This window comes from Trachypithecus francoisi, unplaced genomic scaffold (genome assembly GCF_009764315.1).
Source record: "Trachypithecus francoisi isolate TF-2019V2 unplaced genomic scaffold, Tfra_2.0 Lachesis_group13, whole genome shotgun sequence".
Taxonomy (NCBI): Eukaryota; Metazoa; Chordata; class Mammalia; order Primates; family Cercopithecidae; genus Trachypithecus; species Trachypithecus francoisi.
The window spans coordinates 79,549,307-79,561,439 of NW_022681458.1; the positions used below are offsets into that span (position 1 = coordinate 79,549,307).

Sequence of the window (12,133 nt, forward strand, 5' to 3'; positions counted from 1 at the left end):
CTGGAGGGGGATGTTAATAATGAGGAAGGCTATGCATGTATAATAAGGGGATATACGGGAAATCTCTGTGCCTTTCACTCAATTTTGCTGTGAACTTACTACTGCTCTAAAAATAAAATCTAATTAAAAATGAATGAGAACTAATTTGATATTTGCTATTATGGAAATAAAATATGAAAAATATAATCAGAAATTGTTGTCTAGCTAAAGTCTGTCCTTTTCTTATTTTCTGCATACTGAGCACATACTGAACACTACCTCTTTGCCTTTATAAAAAGAGGGATGTTGGGATTTCTCCTTCTACATTTGAGCTTCACTGACCTTTTATTAAATTATTGGTTTGTATTAGTGACTAAAGCCTAGTTAGCTCTATGGCCTCATAATAATCCTAATAAAAGCAAATGGCTTTTTGCAGCACATGATTATGTGTTCTAATTAATTCAGTGATTATTTTTATGTTAGTCAGGATAACTTTAACCTTTGCATTTCATTTTTTATTACTATGACTTTAAACAAAATCTTTCCACAAAACTTGAAGAGTATAGTAGATACATTTTAAACTCTTATGACATTATGTTGAGGAAATACAGCAAGAACCATCTTCATCTTAAATGAAGAAAAGTTAGAATTAACAAAGCAGGGCATTTTATCAAAAGCCATTAGAGACCAAGGTGGGAGGGCTGCTTGAGCTCAAATGTTCAGTATCAGCCTGGGCAACATAGTGAGACATCATCTCTACAAAAAATTTAAAAAGTAGCCAAGGTGATGCAGCGTGCCTGTAGTCCTAGCTACTTGGGAGGCTGAGGCAGGAGGATCGCTTGAGCCCAGGAGGTCAAGGTTGCAGTGAGCTGTGATCTTGCCACTGCACTCCAGCCTGACAGAGCAGGACCCTGTCTCAAAAAAAAACACAAAAACAAACACACGAAAAAAGCCGTTTTAATTGATGCCACATTAAAAAAAGAATATATAATTTACTCTGAACATTTGTGGCCAAACTTCTGTTTCTCAAATACAACAATATCACACCACATGAATAGAAAATTAATCATAAATTCAGATTATAGAGGATTTAAATCTTGAAATAACGCAAGTGGAATTCTAAGTAGCATCTGTTCCCACCCACATCCTCTTCTGGTTTTCTTTCCCCAAAGTGTAAGGAAGTGGTGATTGAGGACATTCAGCAATGTTCTTAAGTGCTCTACCTCCAAACTCAAGGTTTAAATTGACTTTGTGATGTGAACTACATTGCCTATAAGGAACTGGCCATATTCTATAGTTCAAAACTCCCTAAATAAAAATAGTTCTCATGCAAAGTTTCAAAAAATTGAATATAAAAGGCAACAATAATTTCTTATAGTAACCTTTGTAACAAAGTTTTACCAAGTATGCCTTTGTATATTTTTATTATTTGTTTGCCTTTAAATTATAGTCTATTCATTTTTGTTTCCTATTGCTAGGTTTTTACAATTTGCATATTATACAGGATGATGATCTGAGCTCATTCATATTTAGCACTCCATGACCTACAAAACAGTAACAACAAAGCATTTAGCTGATACTATTGCATACAATTTTCACTTCTTTTTAATATTTATTATCTTTCTGCACTAGTCATTGTGGTGCATAGTGCTCTCATAGATGTTAGAAAGCATTACATGTGTGAACCATTGCCAGTGCTGCAACTAATAAAAATTAGTATCCACATGCAGTTGGCTGTCCTTGTCTCTGCCTAATACAGTTCCCTACTTTCCCTGGCCAGGAAGAAAAACTGGTTTGGATATTAATGGATAAACTTCTTGGGGTTCTGTGGAGGTAGCAAGTGAGAGGTAATGTTCTTTTTATTACTTCACTGGTAAGTAAGTACAAGCTTACCCAAAACTAGAAGGTCTGCATTTCAGCACCGAAGATAACATTCTTAGTTCTTGGTGCTTCCTCTGGGGTTTTACAACACACTCACATAAGCTAAAGAGTGGGATGTTGCCTTCTGTGGCCAGCAACTTATTCTTGTACATAGGAATATAGACTGGGGTCCAAATCCAGACTGTCACACATAGCACTATCTTCCTTCTTTATCTTTCTCTTACTTATTTCTTGTTTCTACCACTATTTCCATTATCTTCTCTCAGAACTTGTAAAAGGTAACAAAATCTTTTCCAGTAGGAGGTAATATGATAGACATTTCTCTAATTGGAGGATACTGAAGTTAACCTTGGCCCAAAGGACTTTCATGTTAGACAGCTTCTGTGGTGTCTCAGAGCTGAGAGTGTCCAATTGTATCCACTTATTTTATCTCCTTTGATTGTATTAGTGTCTATTCTACTCAATACTTTTTAAATAACATTTAAGGTCATTTATCTTTTGGTTAAGTAAGCAGGAAGTAAGAGAGAGAAGAAAGAGAATCTAATGTTCAAGTTCCATTCCTACTTTATCAGATTCTTCTGATAGGATCAGAATCACCGTTGTCAGTCATAATGAACACCTGATAGCCCAAGATTTAGATTATTTATTGCACCCCTCCCTGGGAAAAGTGTGTGTGCATGTGTGTGGGTGTGTATTGTGTATTCCCAAAAAGGAGGTTTTAACCAATAATTAAAACCCAACAGGGTATGATGGCAAAGATCCAAATGGAGACACTTAAGTAATTATGAAAGTGTAACTATGAATTTCAATATCCACCTGAGAAGGCGCTTTTGTCTTCATGGTTACATTACACTAGAACAAAGAAGGTATCAATAATTAATGCACTGGGTTAAAAAAAGTACCACTATGAAATAGGAGTAAAACATTGTTATCAAAAGACCTCAGATTTCGAAGCATTTGCCAGTTTGTGTTTTATATTAAATACTTACATTCTTCTTTTGTCATGATCCATATTTTTAACAATGATTCCTGTTTTTGTAAAAAAAAAAAAAAAAGCATTAATGTTTCAGGAAATTTCTATGTTTTGGACTTTAGATACTAAAAATGGAGAGGTTTCTTGAGATGTTTTTGGTGTTATTGACCACAGTGAGATGGAAATGACCTACAAAGTACTGTTTTTTCCCCCACTTCTGCTCTTAGGTGTATCTAAAAGAAGAGCTATGCAAACAAAATAAAAGTTAGTGCAGCTTATATGTCCAGAGTTAATATTTGTTGAGTAGTTACAGTGTGTTAGACACTATTCCAGGCATTTTATGCCTATTAATTTTATAATTCTCATAATGAACCTAGTAAGTTATTTTAATTCTCTAAATGATTCATATTGGTGGCAATTCTTATTATTATTTTTTAAATTTTTGAGATGGAGTTTTGCTCTTTTGCCCAGGCTGGAGTACAGTGGTGTGATCTTGGCTCACTGCCACCTTCACCTTTTGGTTTCAAGCGATTCTCCTGCCTCAGCCTCCTGAGTAGTTGGGATTAGAGGTGCCTGCCACCACGCCCAGATAATTTTTGCATATTTAGTAGAGACGAGCTTTCACCATGTTGGCCAGGCTGGTCTCGAACTCCTGACCTCATGATCTGCCTGCCTCAACATCCCAAAGTGCTGGGATTACAGGCATGACCCACTGTGCCTGGCCTATATTGGTGGCAATGTATATAAATACTTATTCAACCCAAACTAGTTCACTTTTTCAGTAGCAAAACTCCACCATGTATTGTCTTTAAATGCTATAATAATTAAATTATAAACAGCAATTAAAATAATTCTATTAATTAAGTTAATTAAATATAAATTCAAAACATCCATGCCAAAATGAGAATATCAAGTTAAAATTTGGCATAGTGAATGAAGACATGATAATATTATGATTACAAATCGTTTTCAGTAGTTCTTCCTTTAGAATTTTCTTGAAGGTCAGTGACAAATACAATCTGTATTGTTCACTGACAGGAGACTATCTTAATTCAAGAACTGATTATTTTGGTCTTGATAAATAAAAATGTAGTCCCTAAGTAAGAGTTCATTTAAACAGAGACTGAACATACTTAAGAAATTGACAATTAGTCTTTATTACTTTGGGTGTGTTTAGAATCTACCCTTACTTTATAAGTTCTACTGCTACATGTTTTTTTTTTGTTGTTGTTTTGTTTTATTTTTTGGTTTTTGTTTGAGACGGAGTTTCACTCCTGTTGCACAGGCTGGAATGTAATGGCACGATCTCGGTTCTCTGCAACCTGCGCCTCCCAGGTTCAAGCGAATCTCCTGCATCAGCCTCCCGAGTAGCTGGGACTACAGGGATGCGCCACCACGCCCAGCTAATTTTTGTAGTTTTTTAATGGAGGTGGGGTTTCACCATATTGATCAGGCTGGTCTTGAACTCCTGAACTCAAATAATCTGCCTGCTTCGGCCTCCCAAAGTGCTGGGATTATAGGTGTGAGCCACCATGTACTGCTACTTTTTTTATTGTGAGTTGTTTCACCAACCTGAACAATTACTGCTTCATCTCTTAATTCCACTCTTTTAGTCCTGTAATAGAGACTCTATTCGGGTTCTAAAACTGTCATTTTCTTGCTTAAAACTTCCCCTGAGCAATTTTCCATGTATGGAGGATAGTGGCAGCCACCTGAATCTGAATCTGTTCATATAACCTTCTAAACAACTGCAATATCAACCATGAACACACACAAAGTTACTATTGGCCATGCTTTAGGCATTACTAGGTGACAGAGAATGCCAGGAGCTTCTAATTATTTGTAAGCAAAAAAATAAAAACTAAATTCCATCAAAGGTTTCATGGCTGGTAAAAGTCTGTACATGTTGAGAGTAAGGAAGAGGAAACATAAAAGCTGCTGTAAAAATGAAGGCTTGAAGAGAATATTTAGATGAAAGTCAGACAAAAATCACATTCAGAAAGAGAAATTATGATAGAGAGTGCCAAAATGCCAAGCACAAGTCAAGGAATTGGTCATTCTAAGCGCTAACTGCTGCACTGGGCGGTCAAAATCAGATCTGAGGTGTTAGCCTTTGGAATGCATTTCTTCTGGAGGGAGACTGTGAAAAATAGAGAAGGGCCAGAAGTGAAAAGAAAGAAGTAAAAGGAGAATTGCAAGTTAAGGCTCCTGCAGAAACAAAAGACAACATGACACACCATCTCTCCCCTTTTTCTGCCACCATCACTGCCATCAGCAACATAATTAACTTTTTAAATGCATTTATTATACTGGTAGAAGTGGGCAGTATTCCTGAGCTAGGAAACATTGTCTACAGAAGGCTAAGGATTGCAAAAAATCAAACCAATTCAATACAAAAGTACTGCAAAAAGTATACAGAAAATTCAACTAAAATATATTCTGAGATGAGTATTCTCTCCAAAAAATCAATAAGGAAGCAGAACACTGTAGCAAACACTCCCAACTGAATTAAGTAGTTGTCAACAAATATTTATTTATATTTTTAAAAAATGCATTGAATCAGAAACTAAAAAAAAAAAAAAAAATAGCACAAAGAACAAAACACAGGAAACAATGCAAAGAGAGTCAATCAAATTCAGAAAAGAAGTTAAAGACAAAATGAACCAGAAAATAGAAAATGAAGAAGAAATTAGAAGGTGCCCAAGGGAGCACATATTAAGATAAAAATTTAATAACGGACATTGAGGAAAGGCAGGAAATTAACCAAGAGGGTACATTTGAGATTTTTAAGAAAGAGGAAAATGTCAGGGAGAAAGTAGATGAAATGGAAGACTGCAACAAAATAAAAATAAAAATAAAATAAAATCCAGACCATGGTATTATATAATTAAAGTTCATAGAAAAGAAAAACAGAACAGAAGTAATATTTAAATGCGAAAGCCAAGAAAACTATCTGGAACTAAAAGGTAACCTAAATCTGTATTCTGAGAGGGCCTAAATTATATCTGGGAAAATGATCCAAAACAAATGACTGAGAAATATTCTAGAAAAACATTACATTTTCAGGAAAATAATCACCAGTTTCTCTAAGCAAAAATAATCAAGTTACTCATAATGGGAAGAACATTAGTGTTATGTCAATCAGTCTTAAGAAGGAACAACACAAAGGAACTGGGGAAGCAGCATTTAGCAAGCACTTATTTAACAAGCGAAAAAGTTAACCAAGGTTTTTATATGCAGACAAGCTGTCAAAGTATCAAGACTAGAGAAAAACAGTCTTAGCTTTGCAAGAACCCAAGGCATATTGTATACATGGGTCATTCGAGAAGAATCTAGTAGAGGATGAGTTCAAGCAAACAAGGCATTCTGAAGAAACCATTGTGAATTGATTGCTTGTGATTATTTAATATATTCAACTATAAACCAAAGATTAAAACAAGGATAGGGAGATGGGTGAGAGAATAGTTTATAAGCGTTACCTGTTCTGGGAATGTGGAAAGAAGTCAATAAAAATGGGAGGAAAAGAGAGGAAGAAGGGGAAATTTGAAAAATGTAATTGTTGTATATGAGTGTCCATGTATACCATTTAAAACTGACAGACTAGATTGTAACGGGTTATTAAGAAAAAGGAAAATGAAGGGCACTCAAACAGGTAGAAATTACTAGAACAAAGTAGAATCTTTCTGAAAATCCCAATGACGTAACAAAAACAATTTTATTATGCATATTATGTCAAAAATAGTGTGTGATACACATGTCAATTATAGCATAAAATCTCAGAATTGAAACTAAATGCCACTCATAGCATTAAAGACAAATGAGCCAGGATGTCTTCTCCCACCCCTCCTATTCTACACTATACTAGAATTTCTAGCTAGTGCAACAAGACAAGAAAAGGAAACAAAATGTATACAGCATGGATAAGAGGAAATAAAACTGTTTTTATTTGTAGACACAATGATTAGCTATGTAGAAACTACTACTATTGAAGAATATATGTATTTAAAACCTACTGGAACTAATAAGTGACTATGGTGTGTAGCAGGATAAAAGGTCATGTATAAAATCAACTGCTTTCCTATAAAAATTTATTGAAAACCTGGAACTTAAAATTTAACAAATATCCATTTACAACGGCACCAGAAAATCAAACACTTAGACAAAATCTGACAAAGTATATGCAGAATGTAGATAAGAAAATTACGCGGTGGCTCAAGCCTGTAATCCCAGCACTTTGGGAGGCCGAGACGGGCGGATCACAAGGTCAGGAGATCGAGACCATCCTGGCTAACACGGTGAAACCCCGTCTCTACTAAAAATACAAAAACTAGCCCGGCGAGGTGGCGGGCGCCTGTAGTCCCAGCTACTCTGGAGGCTGAGGCAGGAGAATGGCATAAACCCGGGAGGCGGAGCTTGCAGTGAGCTGAGATCTGGCCACTGCACTCCAGTCCGGGCGACAGAGCGAGACTCCGTCTCAAAAAAAAAAAAAAAAAAAAAAAGAAAATTACAAAACATGGCTGAAAGAAATTAAAGATGACATAAATGAAAAAGATGACATAAATGAAGAGAGGTATTGTGTGCTGACAAATTGGAAGGCTCAATATAGTAAAGATGTCAATTCTTTCCAACTTAATCTAAAGATTCAATGTATTCCCAATCAAAATTCTAACAAGCTGTTTTGTCAATATTGACAAACTTGATACTAAAGTTTATATGGAAAGGCAAAAAGCATGCAATTCTATTCAACATAATATTCTTTGTTCATTAGTTACCATGCTTTTGTTCTTAAAAGATTATTTTTATTCTCAATTCCAGACTTCTAAATTGTTAAAAGCATGTCATTAATATCTCTGCAAACATGGAATGGTTAATGAAAAATTACCTTGGAAACCAAACTCAAGTATACCACCATGGGATCAACTTTTGCCACTCTTAAGGAGGTTGGCAGTAAGTTGTTTATGTGGATTGCTTTGGGATTCAATTTTAAATTTTCACCATGGTATACTCTGAAGGATTACACATGCCTGGTGGCAAGCATGCGGAGTGTGTACAATTCTATTCACTCCATTGCTCAGATGTTCAGTACACATCATGGGAATATATAAATTGAAAACCACAATTCTCCTCTTGCTGAACACAAGAGACTTATCATTACTGATGATTCTTTTCACTCAGGATTCTGTCCCCGCTGAAATCTTTGAGACAGCTGATCAATGACTGAGTGCCATTTGAAAATCCAATACCATCCCCAAGGAAGGTATAGCACTGTGTTTTCTCTTTATAGCAAAGGAAACCTGTAAAAAACTTGGCACCTACTTCATTTGACTTCTTATAGGAGGAAAGGCCCATGTAGAAAATATGGATTACAAATCTAGAGAGAAATAAATAAATAAAAGAAGTAGGCCTCTTATATTACAAAATTTTCCAAAGTCATAGTAGATCTCTGCGGAACAAAATTAGAAAGTTAAATATCATGATGGGACTAAAGAATTAGGTGACAATTTGTTAAAACAACAAAACCCAAGCTATTCATTAGTTTAGACTGGTAATATAGTCTGCAAAATGAAAGGATTAGAATTCTATTCTTACCTAATCCTGCACATGTGTTGATAAGCCAAAACTGAGGGACTCTGCTGTTACTGATCATTATACTTGCCTAACAGAAAAGCTCTTAGGTTTTAATTTACTGTACATCATAATCACCTGCAGAATTTGTTAAAATCACAGATACTCAAATGTAACCCCAAACTTACTGTATTGGGATCTCTGGGGGATTGGTCATTTATATTTTGAACTAGCTTCCCAGGTTATTTTGATGCTCACCTTGTCTTATGTGGAAAACTCTCTAATAAGGAGCATGGAAGGAACTTATTATTGATTATTCATTGTCAGTGTCCAATACGTAAAAACCTATCGGCTTTACTGCAACTGTACATCTCTGCCATCATTTTCCTGGCACTTTACTTTGGATTATAGTAGCAAAGGAGAGAATGAGAGATAAAATAAAAATTTATTTATTGTGAAAGGTTTTGGCAAAGGGTTTTGTAAAAAATATAGATGGGCATAAATGTTAAGATTACTTGAGGATTTTACTATCTATATACATGGTATCTGCAATAGAATCGGTTCTATTGTCTTGGATCCTAAGTAGACCCTTAGATAGATTCAAAAATCATAGAACTTGAAAGTTAGCAACAGTCTCAGAAGTTATCTCAGTCACCTCAGTTTCCCGATATAGAATCAGAACATATATAAATTTTTTACTTTCAAACAGGCTTCCACTTTACTTAATAAATACTTCAAATAAATACAAGTCAGCAATATAATGTAGGGCTGTTGATGTATAATTAATGAGCATAATGCATACATGAAGTCTTTTTTACATTCTGCCAACCTTATAAAATAGGTTATAAAATGTATTTGGTCTTAAGCCAACCAGTTTGAGAGAAAAGGAGCTGCGGAACAATATGCAAAGAGGGATGTTGAAAAGAAGTGAGAAAGGCTGGGCATGGCGGCTCACACCTGTAATCCCAGCACTTTGGGAAGCCGAGGTGAATGAATCACATGTGAGGTCAGGAGTTTGAGACCAGCCTGGCCAACATGGTGAAACCCCAGCTCTACTAAAAATACAAAAAAATTAGCCAGGCATGGTGGCGGACACCTGTAATCCCAGCTACTTTGGAGGCTGAGGCAGGAAAATCACTGGAACCCGGGAAGTGGAGGTTGCAGTGAGCCGAGATCATGCCACTGCACTCCAGCCTGGGTGACAACAGCAAGATTCCATCTCAAAAAAAAAAAAAAGAAAAAGAAAAGAAAGGAGAAAAAAAGGAATGTAAAGGGCTTATAAGGATCACTATACAGGGGGAGGAAATTGTATTTACTTTCAATCATAAATAATATGAAGAATGTGTTTTAAATTGCTTCAGGAAAGGTTGACACTTTGCAGTTTCCCTCAGCTATATCTATATCTATATCTATATAAACTATATATGTTAGTTTCCCTAAACTAACACTATATCATGCTTCCGTCTCTTTGCAAATGCTGTTTCTTCTTCTTGGCATGCTTTTTTTTTTTTTTCCTTTTGCAAGCCTTTCTTGACTTCACCTACCAAGCAAAGTTTTCCTTCTCTTGGCTTGTAATAGATTGCAACATCATTGTTCCTGTGTTTTGCTTCTATATCTCCTCCCAGGCAGAAATCATATTTTTATTCACCTTTAATTCCCTGTTTTAGCTCAGTGTCTTGAAAATACTGGTTTGTTGAAAGAGTGAAAAGTTAAATAAAAAAAAAATCTCTTGACTAAAGAGTTATAGGTTAACAAAAGTAAGTCATTAGCGGGGAAAAAAGTGAAACTTCTGACCAAAATTGGTCAGAAGGTTAGTACATAAAGCCTCAAACTTACAGAGGAGGCAATGGGCATGGGGTGGCCACCGGAAGATTCTGTTTTTATTAGACCTATCACTTTATGTGTGAGCACAGAATCTGGGACCAGACTCCTCCTAATGATACTTTCTATCGCAGTTCCTGCAAGACTGAATGACAAGAGGTATAAGGTGCAGTCTCTTATATCAGAGCAGCAGCTTCATAGCCTGTAACCAGAAACCTGAAATCATAAATATTGGCCTTACAACTAGGAGAGATCAACTTCCTCACGGAATCTATCATAATATATCGAGACAAAAACATTCTACATTTTATTTTAATCACAGTGTCACAAAATTTACAGGGCATAAACTTTATCTGAGGAACCCGTAAACCCAGATTCCCAAGGCAATTGATTCCGAAGGTATTGAGAGCCTGCAATTTAACTAGGTTCCTGTGATTCTAATGTGTTTAGCCCTTCGAAATCACTGTACTATGTTAGCTACGGTGAACACTTTTTTGCTAATTACCTGAAAAAAGCCTGGACACTTACCCAAATAAATAAAAATGATTTAAAATATGTTTAGCTTCTATAGAATTCATCAAGTAATTCAGAAACTATATTAATTCCTATTTTGTACAAGGTAGAGGGACATGACGTAGTGGTTCAGCGACTGTCCTCTGGATTCTTACTATGCGGTTGGATAACAGCATTTTGGAGAAAGATACTTAAATGTTTCACATCTCAATTCCCCCCACCTTTTTTTTTTTAAAGAATGGGAACTATAAAAGTACTTACAGAGCAGCCACAAGGATAAAATGAGATAATGCATATTGAGTGTTTAATATTGTGTCATGCTCCCAGGGTAAGTTTAATAAAGATTAGCAGTTGTGATGATAATCTAACTTATAATTTCGAAGAATAGATCATTGAAAAATACAAAGGGGATAGAAAAAACGAAGAAAAACTATATATAGATATCTGTGTTATGACAAGAGCAATGGTTTGAGCAAGGCATATGATGTCAATGTTATAAAACAAGTAGAGAGAAAATTCTGTGGCACTCCAGAAATGAAAATACCATATGCAGTTGTGGGGTACAAGGGAAGGCACTGTGGTTGAAATGCCACTCAATTTGGGTCCTGAAGGATCAGTAAACCATGAGTGTATACGCAAGGGAGAAAACCATAAACTAGGGTTTGAAAGCATTAAAGCATGCAGAGTGCACGGTTGTAAGAGTGGTTCTATTTTACTTCATCAGGGGAGTAAGAAATAAAATTAAAATGTGACATGAGTCTGAATAAACTCGCAAGTGAAGGCCTTTGCTTATTTGATGACTCTTTCTACCCAGGTGTGTCTAATAAACTGAGCAGCAGACACTTTTATTTCCAGCTTGAGAAGCAGTCTCAGGGGTGGTAACTGGAATGTCAATATCACTGCCTTTTCAAAACGCAATGAGTCAATTGGAGTTGAGAATAGAGGTCTCTATTAGTCACAGATAAATATTCAACCAAGCCTGTCACATGAACCTAACAAGAGGGGAGGTGCCACCAGTAGTGAACAGATGCAGCCTTTTAATTCTGTGATCCTCAGCCTTTTCCAAAAGGGAACATTGAAAAAATTATAGTAGTTAGAACTGAAGAGAAATGACAGTCTTTGGTAACATGCATCACAGTGTCAGTACAGGCACCTGGGACCCATCTTGGCTTTAGCATTAACCCCTTCTGTGTTTTGGGGGAGACTCTAAAGCCTTAAAGCAACTTTCCTTCCAGGGCTGTGACTCCTGACTAAATTGAAAGGAAAGTTATTGCTATAAAAATGCCTCAAATCCTTGCATTAGGACAGTGGTTAAGAGGTGCTTCCATTGGCAAAGATATATTAAATTGGTACTATATTTTTAGACATAATGTAAAAATGTTACATACTCTCTTAATTCCA

The 12,133-nt window shown here is 35.8% G+C and overlaps 1 long non-coding RNA gene across 1 annotated transcript in view; it reads right to left on the minus strand.

The window, feature by feature from the left end:
• The window catches only part of LOC117094931, a 94,464-nt gene that overhangs the window by 8,111 nt on the left and 74,220 nt on the right, over positions 1-12,133 (minus strand). The window contains exons 2-3 of the long non-coding RNA XR_004441731.1: positions 2,850-2,889; positions 2,677-2,712 (exon numbers count right to left, since the gene is read on the minus strand). This is a non-coding gene — a long non-coding RNA (uncharacterized LOC117094931). The remainder of the gene's footprint in view (positions 1-2,676; positions 2,713-2,849; positions 2,890-12,133) is intronic.